At 35.2% G+C, this 16,620-nt stretch overlaps 1 long non-coding RNA gene across 1 annotated transcript in view; it reads left to right on the top strand.

The window, feature by feature from the left end:
• The first annotated feature begins 5,441 nt into the window (after nucleotides 1–5,441).
• LOC309637021 overlaps nucleotides 5,442–16,620 on the top strand; it is a 100,534-nt gene continuing 89,355 nt past the window's right edge. The window contains exon 1 of the long non-coding RNA XR_014250367.1: nucleotides 5,442–6,142. This is a non-coding gene — a long non-coding RNA (uncharacterized lncRNA). The remainder of the gene's footprint in view (nucleotides 6,143–16,620) is intronic.

Here is a 16,620-nt window from a genome sequence, read left to right as displayed (position 1 = left end):
AACAAATATTCGATAAACACTGTGCTAGACACTGGCAATATTAGGTACTGATTAACAAAAACAGTTCTTGATAAATATTCAAAGTGGCAGAGAAATTGTCAAAGAAAAGTTAGATTCAGCAAAAACATAAATATAAAAATAGAGCTACAAATCAAGCTACAAGATCAAGAAAAGGCTTATCACTCAATAGTCCTATTGAAGGACAGCAAGCAGACAAAGAATAAAAACCCTATTTGTAGAGACTCCCTTAACAGGAGGGGCCATTCATATCACTCACCCAAAGTGTGCTGTATAGAACAAAAGCCTGAGGACATGCTCTTTCCAAAACAGAGTCCCAGTCTTAAGTTTGCTCCTATCTCACTCTTAAAGCTTTATAATGCAAATTTGCATACTAAAGGCTCTAAGAAGTCCCTATATGTAAAGAAACACTTAACTTAGTTTGATATAGATTTTTTCTCAAATATTTGACTAATGAATCTACTTTTTCAGAAAACAAAACAACAAACCATAGATTAAGGCACTATAAATATGGCTCTTTTGTGTGTGTGTGTGTTTGTCGTGGGAACACTTAAGATCTACCCTCTTTAAGAATATAATATCTATTATTAACTGTAGTATCCATGTTGTTCATTAAATTTCCAACATTTTTTCAGCTTGCATAACTGAAACTTTGTACCCTTTGACCAACATTTCCCAGTTTCCCCCTTCCTCCCGCCTAAAAATGGCACTTGGAATTAATTATGATAGCAGCCAAGTTTCTTGATCACATTGTTTGGTGGCTTATTCCCAGCCTCCCCTTACAAGCCCTCATGACCCACAAGTTTGGTATTGCCAAGCTGAGCTATGGCAGTCTCCATAAAACATTTAAAAAGGAAAAACTTTATAAAATGTATTAAAGTTACTATAAAATAGTGATAGAGTTGCTGCTCACACATCACTAAGGAGAGACTCAGACTAGAATATTTTCTTCAGGTACTGATCTCAGGAATGGTGTGTATCTCCTAAATAACTAGTTTATGTTTTAATCATGTTGACACCATGATTTAACTGGTCATTGTTGGCAGAAAATATCAGAGTAAAATTTATGACCCACGTGTATAACGTGTGGAGAATTTCATATACATATTCGGGGTATTAATTTCACTTTTGATTTTATCTTGCTTTTCTTATATTATTTTGCCTTTGCCATAATTTTCTCATTTTCAAAATTTATAAACCCTATAGATGAATAGTGTCAGTTTAAGAATTTAACAGCAATGGGAGGAGGAATTTCCAGACAATCAGACTTTGAAGGCTAGCAGGATTTGATTGCAGGACTTTGACAGGACTGGGGGAAACAGAGACTCCACGCTTGGAGGGCACACACAAAGTAGTGTGAGCATCTGGACCCAGGGGGGAAGGAGCAGTGACCCCATAGGAGGCTGAACGAGACCTACCTGCTAGTGTTGGAAGGTCTCCTGCAGAAGTGGGGGTTGGTTGTGGTTCACCACAGAGAAGGGAGGACACTGGTAGCAGAAGTTCTGGGAGGTATTCCTTGGTGTGAGCCATCCTAGAGTCTGCCATTAGCCTCACTACAGAGACTGTAGCCTCCAGTGCTGGGTTGCCTTAGGCTAAACAACCCACAGGGAGGGAACTCAGCCCCACCCATCAACACACAAGTGGATTAAGCTTTTACTGAGCTCTGCCCACCAGAGCAACACCCAGCTATACCCACCACCCAGTCCCTCCAAACAGGAAGTATCACAAGCCTCTTAGATAGTCTCTTCCACCAGAGGGCAGACAGCAGAAGCAAGAACTACAATCCTGCAGCCTGTGGAATGAAAATCACATTCACAGAAAGATAGACAAGATGCAAAGGCAGAGGGCTATATACCAGATGATGGAACAAGATAAAACCCCAGAAAAACAATTAAAATGAAGTGGAGATAGACAACCTTCCAGAAAAAGAATTCAGAATAATGATAGTGAAGATGATCCAGGATGTCAGAAAAAGAAAGGAGGCAAAGATCGAGAGGAGGCAAAAAATGTTTAACAAAGACCTACAAGAATTAAAGAACAAACAAACAGATGAACAATAAAATAAGTGAAACGAAAAATACACTAGAAGGAATCAAGGCAGCATAACTGAGACAGAAGAACTGATAAGTAACCTGGAAGGCAGAATGGTGGAATTCACTGCCACAAAACAGAATAAATTTAAAAGAATGAAAAGAAATGAAGACAGCCTAAGAGACTTCTGGGGCAACATTAAATGCACCAACATTCGCATTATAGGGGTTCCAGAAGGAGAAGAGAGAGAGAAAGAACTCAAGAAAATATTTGAAGAGATTACAGTCACAAACTTCCCTAACATGGAAAGGAAATAGCCACCCAAGTCCAGGAAGTGCAGAGTCCCAGGTAGGATAAACTCAAGGAGAAACATGCCAGACACATAGAAATAAAATTGACAAAAATGAAAGACAAAGAAAAATTATTAAAAGCAACAAGGGAAAAATGACAAATAACACACAAGGGACCTCCCATAAGGTTAACAGCTGACTTCTCAGCAGAAACTCTACAAGCCAGAAGGGAGTGGCATGATATATTTAAAGTGATGAAAGGGAAGAACCTACAAACAAGATTACTCTACCCAGCAAGGATCTCATTCAGATTCCACAGAGAAATCAAAAGCTTTACAGATTAGCAAAAGCTAAGAGAATTGACCATCACCAAACCAGCTCTACAACAAATGGTAAAGGAACTTCTCTAAGTGGGAAACACAAGAGAAAAAAAGGACCTACAAAAACAAACCCAAAACAATTAAGAAAATGGTAACAGGAATATACATATCGATAATTACCTTAAATGTGAATGGATTAAATGTTACAACCAAAAGACACAGGCTCGCTGAATGGATACAAAAACAAGATCCATATATATGCTGTCTACAAGAGACCCACTTCAGACCTAGGGACACATACAGACTGAAAGTGAGGGGATAGAAAAAGATATTCCATGCAAATATAAATCAAAAGAAAGCTGGAGTAGCAATACGCATATCAGATAAAATAGACTTTAAAATAAAGAATGTTACAAGAGACAAGGAAGGACACTACATAATGATCAAGGGATCAATCCAAGAAGAAGATATAACAATTACAAATATATATGTACCCAATATAGGAGCACCTCAATATATAAGGCAACTGCTAACAGCTATAAAAGAGGAAATCGACAGTAACACAATAATTGTGGGTGACTTTAACACCTCACTTACACCAATGGACAGATCATCCAAAATGAAAATAAATAAGGAAACAGAAGCTTTAAATGACACGATAGACCAGATAGATTTAATTGATATTTAAAGGACATACCATCCAAAAACAGGAGATTACACTTTCTTCTCAAATGTGCACGGAACATTCTCCAGGATAGATCACATCTCAGGACAATAATCAAACCTCAGTAAATTTAAGAAAATTGAAATCATATCAAGCATCTTTTCTGACCACAACACTATGAGATTAGAAATCAATTACAGGGAAAAAAACGTAAAATACACAAACACATGGAGGCTAAAAAATATGTTACTAAATTACCAAGAGATCACAGAAGAAATCAAAGAGGAAAACAAAAAATACCTAGAGACAAATGACAATGAAAACAAGATTATCCAAAACCTATGGGACACAGCAAAAGCAGTTTTAAGAGGGAAGTTTATAGCAATACAATCCTACTCCAAGGAACAAGAAAAATCTAATAAACAATCTAACCTTACACCTAAAGGAACTAGAGAAAAAAAGACAAACAAAACCCAAAGTTAGTAGAAGGAAAGAAATCATAAAGATCAGAGCAGAAATAAATGAAAGAGAAACAAAGAAAACAATGGCAAAGATCAGTAAAACTAAAAGGTGGTTCTTTGAGAAGATAAACAAAATTGATAAACCTTTAGCCAGACACATCAAGGAAAAGAAGGAGAGGACTCAAATCAATAAAAATAGAAATGAAAAAGGAGAAGTTACAATGGACACCGCAGAAATACAAAGCATCATAAGAGACTGCTACAAGCAACTATATATCAATAAAATGGACAACCTGGAAGAAATGGACAAATTCTTAGAAAGGTATAACCTTTCAAGACTGAACCAGGAACAAATAGAAAATATGAACAGACCAATCACAAGTAATGAAATTGAAACTGTGATTAAAAATCTTCCAAGAAACAAAAGTCCAAGACCAGATGGTCTAACAGTGAATTCCATCAAACATTTAGAGAAGAGCTAACACTCATCCTTCTCAAACTCTTCCAAAAAATTGCAGAGGAAGGAACACTCCCAAACTCATTCTACGAGGCCACCATCACCCTGATACCAAAACCAGACAGAGATACTACAAAAAAAGAAAATTACAGACCAATATCACTGATGAATATAGATGAAAAAATCCTCAACAAAATACTAGCAAACAGAATCCAACAACACATTGAAAGGATCATACACCATGATGAAGTGGGATTTATCCCAGGGATGCAAGGATTCTTCAATATATGCAAATCAATCAATGTGATACACCATACTAACAAATTGAAGAAGAAAAACCATATGATCATCTCAATAGATGAAGAAAAAGCTTTTGACTTAATTCAACACCAATTTATGATTAAAAGTCTGCAGAAAGTGGGCATAGAGGGAACCTACCTCAACATAATAAAGGTTATATATGACAAACCCACAGCAAACATCGTACTCAATGGTGAATAATGAAGACATTTCCTCTAAGATCAGGAACAAGACAAGGATGTCCACTCTTACCACTATTATTCAACATACTTCTGGAAGTCCTAGCCATGGCAATAAGAAAAGAAAAAGAAATAAAAGGAATCCAAACTGGAAAAGAAGAAGTAAAACTGTCACTGTTTGCAGATGACATGATACTATACATAGAGAATCCTAAAGATGCTACCAGATTACTAGAGCTAATCAAGGAATTTGGTAAAGTTGCAGGATACATAATTAATGCACTGAAATCTATTGCATTCTTCTACACTAATGATGAAAAATCTGAAAGAGAAATTGAGGAAACACTCCCATTTATCATTGCAACAAAAATAATTAAATATTTAGGAATAAACCTACATAAGGAGACAAAAGACCTGTATGTAGAAGACTATAAGACAATGATGAAAGAAATTAAAGATGATACAAACAGATGCAGAGATATACCATGTTCTTGGATTGGAAGTATCAATATTGTGATAATGACTATACTACCCAAAGCAATCTACAGATTCAGTGCAATCGCTATCAAACTACCACTGGCATTTTTCACAGAACTAGAACAAAAAATTTCACCATTTGTATGCAAACACAAAAGACTTGAATAGCCAAAGCAATCCTGAGAAAGAAAAACGGAGCTGGAGGAGTCAGGCTCCCTGACTTCAGACTATACTACAAAGCTACAGTAATCAAGACAGTATGGTAGTGACACAAAAACAGAAATATAGATCAATGGAACAGGATAGAAAGCCCAGAGATAAACCCATGCACATATGGTCACCGTACCTTTGATAAAGGAGGCAAGAATATACAATGGAGAAAAGACAGCCTCTTCAATAAGTGGTGCTGGGAAAACTGGACAGCTACATGTAAAAGAATGAAATTAGAACACTCCCTAACACCATACACAAAAATAAACTCAAAATGGATTAAAGACCTAAAAGTAAAACCAGACACTATAAAACTCTTTGAGGAAAACATAGGAAGAAGACTCTTTGACATAAATCACAGCAAGATCTTTTTTGACCTACCTCCTAGACTAATGGAAATAAAAACAAAAATAAACAAATGGGACCTTATGAAACTTAAAAGCTTTTGCACAGCAAAGGAAACTATAAACAAGAGGAAAAGACAACGCTCAGAATGGGAGAAAATATTTGCAAATAAATCAACGGACAAAGGATTAATCCCAAAATATATAAACAGCTCATGCAGCTCAATATTAAGAAAATGAACAGCTCAATCCAAAAATGGGCAGAAGACCTAAATAAACATTTCTCCAAAGAAGACATACAGATGGCCATGAGGCACATGAAAAGCTGCTCACCACCATTAATCATTAGAGAAATGCAAATCAAAACTATAATCAGGTATCACTTCACATCGTTCAGAATTTTCATCATCAGAAAATCTACAAAGAATAAATGCTGGAGAGGATGTGGAGAAAAGGGAACCCTCTTGCATTGTTGGTGGGAATTTAAATTGATACAGCCACTATGGAGAACAGTATGGAGGTTCCTTAAAAAACTAAAAATAGAATTACCATATGACCCAGCAATCCCTCTACTGGGCATACACCCAGCGAAAACCATAATTCAAAAAGACACATTCACCCCAATGTTCATTGCAGCACTATTTACGATAGCCAGGTCATTGAAGCAACCTAAATGCCCACCAACAGACGAGTGGATAAAGAAGATGTGGGACATATATACAATGGAATATTACTCAGCCATAAAAAGGAACAAAACTGGGTCATTTGTAGAGACGTGGATGGACATAGAGACTGTCATACAGAGTGAAGTAAGTCAGAAAGAGAAAAACAAATATCATATATTAACACATATATGTAGAATCTAAAACAAATGGTACAGATGAACTGGTTACTTGCCAGGCAGAAACAGACACAGATGTAGAGAACAAACATATGGACACCAAGGGGGGAAAACCGGGAGTGGGTGGTAGTGGCTGCGGGATGAATTGGGAGACTGGGATTGACATATATACCCTAATATGTATAAAATAGATGACTAATAAGAACCTGCTGTATAAAAAAATAAAAATAAAATTCAAAAAGATCAATTAATTAAAAATTCCACATTTGCCCTTTTCTCTTTACCCCATCAAACCTCGTCCCCTGCCTAACTGTATTCACTGTTGCAAATCACTGTGGTGTTTCTTTCTAGATGTATTTATATATAGAGAGAGAAATGTACATATATACTTTTAATTTGTCAATGTAATCCTATTCTATGTTTTATTTTATTTTTTTAAAGTTTATTCATAGTCTGGAAATTTTTCCATGTCAGATTTTTTAATAGCATAATTTCCACATAATGAATAAAACCTCCTTTAACCATTCCATTATTTATATTGTCCAATTTTTTCCTGTTAAAACAAGGATGCACAGAATGTTTTTATACATATATATTTTGCACAAATATATTTATTCAGTAGACAACTTAATTGATGGCATGTCTAATATTTTACAGGTTGTTGTTGTGGTTTTTCAGTGAACCCAAGAGCCAAAGATTCTTGCCCTTCTGGAGCTTAAAATTTAATGGTAGAGACAGGTATTTTAAAAATATAAATAGTTAAAAGTAAATTATATGATATGTTATTAAGTGTGAAGTCCTATGGAAAAAGGAAAAGCAGAGCTGGATAAGGAGCACAGAGTATAGGGAGTGAGAGTGTGGCTACAATTCTAAATAAAATGGTTTAGGCAAGACTAGTTAAAAAAGTGACATGGGCAAAGACTTGAATAAAATGGTGAAGTTAACTTAGTGGAAGATCACCTCCGGTATGGGAATAACAAGTACAAAAGCCCTTGTGAGGAAATGTGGGAGATACATCGAAGGAAGAGCAGTAGATATCTGTGGCTGGAGCAGAGTGGTCCATGAGGAGAGAAGTGGGCAAGAAGGTCAGACAGTGGTAGTGGGGGGCATAAATGTTGTAAGACTTTGTATGACAAGTGAGGACTTGAGGGTTTATTCTGAGTGACATGGGGATTCAGTGAGGACTGTAGAAGAGGGGGCATTCATTATGACTTGAACTATGTTTTAAAAAGTTCTCTCTGACCACTATGATGGGAACAGATTGTATGGGGGACAAGGAGCAGGTAGATGTAGGAAGACCCATCCGGAAGCCATTGCAGTAATCCAGGGAAGAGGTAATGGAGCCCAGACAAGAACAGTAAAGATAGAAGAGAAAAAAGTATTCAGATGTTTGTTTGTATGCTGATGAGAATGATCCAGTAGAGATGCAGAGAAACTGGGAGAAGAGAAAGGGGAATTGCTGGGAAAAGTTTTTGGGTAAATAGGAGCCACTGGAATCTAGAATGCATGTAGAATTGGCTTTAGGTAGTACAGATAGTTCACCTCTGGCAACAGGATGGGCAGATAGCAAAGAGTGTGGGTTCATATGTGATAAGTGGGCAGATTTAACGGTGGGAATCTATGATGTTTTCTTTTTTATTATTTCAATTTCCTTCATGAAATTGGGTGTACAGTCATCAGTTGAGAGTAAGGACAGGGGAGGAGATGTTGTAAGTATAAAGAAGGAGAAGAAGATATGAAACTGAAATAGAAGAGTGGAGGAATTAATGGAATAGTATGACTCCCTGACTGGCATGAAGAGATCTCATCAGGTTTGTGGTTATGAGTAAGGATGGTTGTGTATTTTCTCTACTTATGTTTCGCTGCAGAATAGTAGGCATAGTGAATGGTGATCTGGATTTAACCAAATTGCGGTCTTGCCAAACAGGAAGAAACAATAAAAACCTGACAGGCAGTTAATGGTGCACACCAGGAGGTGATTTTATAGATCACTCACGGAATTTAGGTTGGTAAGGAGAGGAATGGCAACATCAAAGGGATGAGGGACAGTAAAAAGTTGATTGACGCAATTGATTAGATTTCCCAGTGGAATCAAATAATTTTTGGTGTTTGGAACTAGAGAAAGTAAATTAGAAAGATGGCAGTCAGAAATTATGGAAAATGGAACTGAAATTATGGTGAGGTTGTAATTTTTGATAATGACACATGACAGGGTATCTAAGGCAAGGCAAGTGGAGCAGAAGATCATTGGAAGATGGAATGAAAGGGTCAGAGAATTTAGGGTGTCATAAGGATTATTTACCTGAAATATTGAAATTGCTAAGAACAAAAGCAGAACTTGTGTCAGTGAGAAAGGGAGCCAAGAGCTAAAAGTCAAGAAACCAACAGGATAGGTCTGGGAATGTAACAATAAGGGATACCGGATGGTACAACTAGATTACATGAGATTCAAAAATAGAACATTTTAGAGAGGAGGAAAGAGGGAATGGTTTAAAAATGGCATTGAAAAACAATAAAAGTCACCTATCCCAACCCAGGTCCAGTAATAGAAAGGTATTCTAAAGATGGAGTAAAAACAGTCTTCATCAGACAGGCTTGCAGGGAAACCAGAGCCTTTGGCAGAGAGCCAAGTTTTCATTAGATAAAGAGAGCAAATTAAACAATAGAAAAGAGGTTGTAGATGCAAGGAATTTTTCTAAGGATCAACTGTGAATTCCAGAGAATACAATGGAAGACTATCGGAAGATGGAAAAGTATGAAAAAGGGAATGAATGTGGGTATATGAGCATTATAAGGATTAGAGTTTGGGAAGTGAGAGATACCTTGGAAACTAGGTCAGGATAAAAGACAAAAGAAATTAATTCTGGTGGATTCAAGGCACATGATGGTGTCAGGTGTGTAAGCATGGGTTAGTAGGGAAGATGGGTATCTGGTGCTCTCTTTTGATCCCAGTCAGTGGAAGCAAAAGAGCCTAGGGATTTGCTCATTTGATTAGCAAATATTCATTGAGCACCTACTACACATCATACATTGTTACAGGTGCTAAAGATTCATCTCTGACCAAAGCACTGTTCTTACCTTATAAAACTTACATTCAAATAAAGGAAACAGAGAACAGATAACTGGATAATAATAATATCAGTTGTTAATAAACCTAAGGAGGAGGATTAAGAGTAACAGGGGTGTAATTTTATATAGGATATTCAGTGAAGACTTCTTTGAGAAGGTGATAATTGAATAAATTACCTGAATAAAATGGAGTGAGTTTTACAAATAACTGGGGGAAGACAGTTCCAGGCAAAGTAATTGAAAATATAAAGACCCAGAGAAATGAAAGCATTTTGTGTGTTTAAGTGACAGCAAGATGGACAGTATGAAAGATGCACAGTAAAGAAGAAAGAGAAATAGTAATAGGAGATTACATGATGTGGGAGCAGTAGCCAGGATCCTAATGCAAAAGTGTAAAATGTGGTTGTGTGTGTGTATAGAATACACAGAAGAAAGGAATTACTGTATCATGTTATGTTTTTTTTTCATTTCCAAAAAGATTTAATAGACTCTATATATTCTTCAGTAATATTCCAATTTAACTGTCATTAACAATGCATTAGGTGTTTGGAACTAGAGAAAGTAAATTAGAAAGACTTTGGTAGGTCAGAGAGACATGTGCAGCTGAAATTGTGGAGGGGTTGCAATTTTTAATAATGACACATGACAGGGTACCTGACATGTACTTCTACATTCCTTATGAAAACCAAATTACTACTGATCTTTATAAATTTATCCCATTTAAATAGCAATATTATCACAAGTTATTTAAATAAGTACTTTACATGTTTATTATATGTTTTCATGCCATTTATATTTAATATTTTTTACTCATTATTTTATTTGTTTGGTCTTCAAATTAACTAACTTGCAGAAGCTCATTACTCAATGTGGGTATTAAACCATTATCACATATGTTGCAAATATAGTGTTTTGGTTTGTCACTTGCATTCTAGAGATGGGTTAACCAACGGTTAGACAGGTTTAGTAACTTGCCTGATTTCAGAGAGCTAGATATTGAGAGTCAGAAGTGGAAGCTGCTCTTAAAGGCTATACTCTGCCACCACGACAACCAAACTGTTCCCTTATTTGGGATAAAATCCTGACATTTAGCATGGCCTCCAAACCCTTTAGCACAAACCTTCCTTTCTCACCTCAACTCCCACCCTCCACCTCGTGTACCTGACACACCTGTGACAGTCTGGGAGGATAAAATGTTGAGACTGAGATTTCTACTGAGGGTTGAGAAACGAAGAGAATTTTGACAAAAGGAAGTGTGAGGAAGAGCCTTTGCAGTAAGACAGCACTTTAAGTGGGTGACAGTTTCTAGATTTAGAGAAAAGGCCATTGTCACAGGTGTATCAGGTACAGAGACTTTGAGCAGCTTCCAATTCTGGTTCTGTCAATATCTAGTTCTCTGAAAACAGGAAAATCATCAAACTTATCTAACCCTTAGTAGACTTCTCTTAAATGAGAATAAAAATAAAGGTTGCTTTAAAGATTTAAATAAATAATGAATGTTCAAGGTTTAACCTAAAGTCTGGAAAATAATAGACATGCAATCCTTTCAGCTCTTATTATTACTAGTCAAAGTAAACTTTGATGAGAGATAGTGGGCAATAAAATAAAAAAGATAGATTAAAATGTCTTTTAGGAGGTAGCAGGCACCTAGCCATTCAGATTCAGAGAATCAGAAAAGAAAAACAGGTAAGGATTACCCTGATATTTTGAGGTTTGGAGACTAGGCATTTGAAAATATAAACTGGGGTCAAAATGAAAGAATAGGAGATTTAAGGACAAAGTACTCAGTTTGTTTTTAGAAACATTTAAGTAAGATGACTGAAATCCATTTAGCTAGAAATATCTAGTATATATGAGTATAAATAGAAGTCTCTCTGTATTCTGATCATCTTTATGTTAAGAAAAGATGTAGTAAAATCAGTTCATAAAACATTGTGTCTGCAGGAAATATCTATTAATCAATATATCCATGTTTGCCAGTACAACAATAAAATATAAAGTACCTAATGTTGACTTCAAGAAACTGTAATAGCTTAAAGTGACTTCTGAATCACCAAATATTAAATTTTGTACAGTATAATTTTATCATTCAATGTGTGTTATTGCATTCTAATTACATAAAAGTACAAAAGCCACAAATATTATGGGTATGGAAAAAGATACATTCCAGTTTCTGGAACTATCTTAATTTTAAATATATTTATTTTTTAAGCTGTTTATTTAACATAAATAAATAAAAACATCCGTTTGAGTTTGTCCATTGAATGTCAAATACCTCTGTCTGTCCAGAGCACAGGCCACAATATGAAGAGCTGGTGATGGCAGGAAATGAAACTGAAGGGAGGAGCATGGTAGCATCCTTACGGCAATACTGGAACAATGGGTCCCCGTAAACACAGGCATTGCAGCACTGTGCTTGACTCTAAAAACTCTCTGGTTGATTATGCAAAAATGCCCTAGTCTTGTGCTATACTAGAACAAATTAAGGTTATTATGCTGTTATGTTTCCATTTTTATTATATCTGAATGTTAATACAGGGTTTTCAGAATGCCAGATTAAAGTTTTCAAATTAGAGTTTAAAAACCTTCTTCCAACCTGAGAAAATTAATTTTATGAGCAACTTAAGCATAATACACTCTAAAAAGACACCTGCTTTCTCATGGTAAACATATGACTTTAGGATAATTTAAAGAGCCTTTGAAAAGTTAAAAAAATCAGCAAAATCTACTAATAGAAATAGACAAAATGCTCAGGGGATTCAAATTAGGTTAAGATAGCAAAATGTAAATGCTATTTGAAAGGGATTCTAGTACTAAATTTAGGATTTTAGCATTTGACACTGATAAACCTTGCTGTAGAGTTCCTAAATCTGATGAGAACACCTGTTAGTGATGCCCAAATGCCTAAATTAAAATGTAGCTTTGATATTTCAGTTATTAGATTAAAATCAGAAACCTTTAAACACACAGTAATTTATGTAGGATTCTTTTTGTGGGGGACTTTTAAAGCGTAGATTGACTCAGTTTCATTCTGGAAAGTTTCTAAATTGAAGACTAAGTGAATGGGCTTTGGCCATATGATGCAATTTTACTTCATATCAAATGCAGAAGTCAAAAAAGTAGAGTATGATATCATGCTGTTAAGACATAATGAGAAGATTTAAAAATTCTCTTAAATAAACTCTTAAATGGAAATATTCATAGAGGATAAAAATATTCAGGTTGTATGCTTTGACCTTTAGAGTCACATAAGAAAGATGAGTCCAATTCATTATTCATCTAGGTATTGCCTATTATAAAATAATAGAGGCTTCAAGCGCTTTATATATAACCATTAGAAAGATCTGTGCATAATCCAGTCTCCATAATGTAATTGAGGACTGCAAGAAATACCTAAAATTTAAGAAACTCAGATAATATGCAACACCACTATAAAGCAATTTTTAATTAACTTAGAAAATAAAATTATTGTAAGAATGTTTTTGTAACTTAGGAGATAACAGATAGGAAAACTCTCTTTCTCCAAATCTGGTTTCAGTACTCTTCAGAATGTTGAATATGGCTGTAAATAACTTCCTTGAATTACTTTAAAGTTTTTCAAAAAATTGTCTTATATTAAAGCATGTTAAACCTGTATAAATAAATAATTTTAAAAGATCTCCAAACCTAAGTCTTGGAAAATTTTATCAAAATTAACCTTCTATTTGTAATTCCTTCTGAGATATCTACATGAAAAATTTACTAGAGATCAGGAAAAAAAAAAAAAAAAGCTAAGCTCCTTCTGAGTCAAAAGGTTTTATTTGCAATTTGAGCTTTCAAAAATTGATAAAGCAGAACACATTTATTTTACAGAAATTGAAGCTTCAAATGTATGTGTTTTCCTACTATGATATATGTGTTGGACAGGACATAACATTGATAAGTGATTTAGCAGGCTTGCTTAAATAGACATTGAAAATAACTAGACCAAGAGAGAGAAGTGAGCTGAGTTCTCGGAATGAATATTTTGGAGTGAATTATAAAACAGATTTCTGATGATAATGTATATAAATTAAAAATAGGTCAGCAAAGAATGAGTAAAAATAGCCAATTTTCAAATACTTTTCACAGCTTTCTAAGCCTGACTTATTTCTTTGGCTAAAAGGAAGAAACACTTGTATTGGACAGACTTCAGAACAGCAAAATGCTAAAGCTTGTCAAACCAACTTAAAGTGGCTTTCTTGTGACTCTGGTATGTTCCACACTGCACTAAGTTTCTGAGCATAATATTTCCACACTTCTCTGCAAGAATCTACTTAATTTTGAAGAATTTACTTTTTCTAGTAGGTGTATTATTCTACATTTTATGGGAAGTTTAAATAAATAGTGTATGAATGTTATATATGCTCCCTGGAATACTATGCAACAATGAAGATTTGCACTTTAACATAAATGAGTCTCAAAAACAACCAGCGAAGCCTTTGATTGGCCAACAATGTTTCCATGAGATATTTCAAGTCCATCATGGTTCTGAATTTCACAAAGGTCTTCTTTGGAGCATGAAAGCCAGTTTTGCAGATGTCATCTAATGAAGAGAGGAGAGTTTGAAAGTCAAATGAAATTTTAGGACCCCCAGGATATCAGTCAGGTCAGTGTTATTATAAAGTGCCATGGATAGACAGATAAAAGATAATTAACCTAGAGTAAGAATATATTGGGGGAAGTTTGAGGGACTGTGTCATCTGTTTTGGAGTGAATTCTACACAGAGTTCTTATGATAATGTATGTAGATTAAAATTAGGTCAGGAAAGCATGAGTAAAAATAGTCAATTTCCGAATATTTTTCATAGACCTTCTTAGTTCATATTTAAGCATATATTCTGCTGCATTGATTTTGTAAACATAGAATTATTCTCTTTATCTCCATAAAGGGATGGAAAAGGACACAAATTTGCTTGGCAATTGCCCAGTTTCATAGAGGTGGTGTAGACTTTCAGAAATATTTTCATGTTAGTTAAATTGATCCAGGTTAATTTGGAAACAACTATAAAGCATATACAAATTACAAATCATCAAACGTATAGTGTGAAGACTTGCATAGTTATAAGAACCCAAATGATTCAAGATCCATTTCCTAAGAGTAAAACTCTGATAGCCATGAGTTGCAGTTGTGGTTTAGATGTACTCAGAAAAGTTAACTACGTAAAAAATGTCACCTTCTTATTCAGCATATTAGCTCCCTGGGTGTCTTCAAGACATATCTGCTGGCTTTTCTTTCAAAGTTTACCCTTCCTTTAGCTATGCTGCAATATTACACTATGGAAGAGTGAACTGGCTTCCATTCTGCCTTATGCATCATCACCCGAACTGTCAATAAAGTGCTAATTACAGAATCTTTATTACTTGAGGTGATATTGAACCAGAGAGAACACAGCTTGACTTTTCATATTCCAAACTTTGCAATGTGAGCTATTAGGAAAAAAAAAAAAACTTTCCTTTTTGTTTCAATTTGTAAGCTAAGCAAAATTGAAACGGATGTCACTGACAGTAAAACAGAACCTTAAAATGTCATCCTTCTAAGTGACTTTATAACTTGGTATAAAAATATCCCATTAACCCCTTCTTATCAAAATGCATATTTTGTACCTTAACAGCACTTGCAATTTTACGACATAATTGGATATCTTTAATTGGAGAAAGAGAGAACTGTACCTCTTTCTGTGATTCTGTCATTCAAGTAGTTTTTACAGGGGAAGTATTCTTCAAAGATGAGCTTTATATATACTTTTAAATTTTATATAATATATTTCCTATGGGATCTAAAATATTTAAAGCACATTTTAAACATTATTTTGGAAAATGGGTTTGGAGGTAGCACAGGAATTTCATCTCAAAATACAAAAATAGATGAAGATAGTTTAATGGAAAATTTATTGGAATAGATGCATGGAGAGTAGGCTGGGACCATTCCCAGGGTGAATGGTGGAAGGGGTGATTAGAAAAACCAGCAAATATAATTCCATGCAAAGTCCTTGGGGAGATTTAGTGTTCATTAAAACATATGAGAGTGGCATCTAAATCAGACTTAAGGATATAAAGAAGAGGAAACAAACCTGTGCTAAGATTTTAAGGAGGAGAACTAATTAGGGGTATGGAATTGGGAAGGACAGAGTGGAGGAAAAATAAAAGGAGAAAGGAAATATTCTCACTTTAGGAAACAACTATACATGGTATGACCTTAAAAATATTTTTTAAAAAATCACAGCAATTTAGAGAGACTGAAAATTCAATAGGACTCAATCCTGGAAATTAAGTAGGTTGTGTGGATTAGAAGGACACTAGCTTATGAAGTAAACTCTGCAAAATCTTGAAAGGGCTGGCAAACCATGCTGAAGAATTTCAAATTTATTGAAGGGCAGTGGAAAGTCATTAGGGTTTTGCATAAGAATTTAACATGATCAGATTTGTATTTTCGAAAGGTCAATCTTACTGCAGTCTGGAGAATTTCCTGGAGGGAGACAAGACTGAAAATAGGGAAACCAGTCAGAAAGCTGTTGCAGCAATCTGCGTAGGTTATGATGTAGGGCTCAGCTAGGGTAATAATAGCAGGAAGGTAAAGATGGATTTGAAAGATATGTAGGAGATAAAATCAACTGGGTAAATGACTAGCTGTGTGAAGTGAGGGAGAGGGAACATTCAGGGATGTCCCATAGGTTTCTGGCCAGGACAACAGAATGAATGGTAATGCCATTTACTGGAACATAGGAAGAAGAGTGCATCTTCTTCAGCTGTGAACCTGTTGAGTTAACATGAAATATAAGTATAATTAATGAAGGTTGAAATAGTGGACCATGGGATACAAGTCAGGTGGGAAGGAAGTGAAAACAGGAAAATAGTGATAGGTGGGAGGAAAAGATAGTGGTGAATATCTGGATATCGTAATAAGTTACATGGGCAAGCATGGGGAGAGAACTGCAAGA

Source organism: Balaenoptera physalus (genome assembly GCF_965194825.1).
Source record: "Balaenoptera physalus genome assembly, chromosome: 1".
NCBI lineage: Eukaryota > Metazoa > Chordata > Mammalia > Artiodactyla > Balaenopteridae > Balaenoptera > Balaenoptera physalus.
The sequence above is the reverse complement of the archived record's forward strand: the minus strand, read 5'-3'. Positions and strand labels throughout refer to the sequence as shown.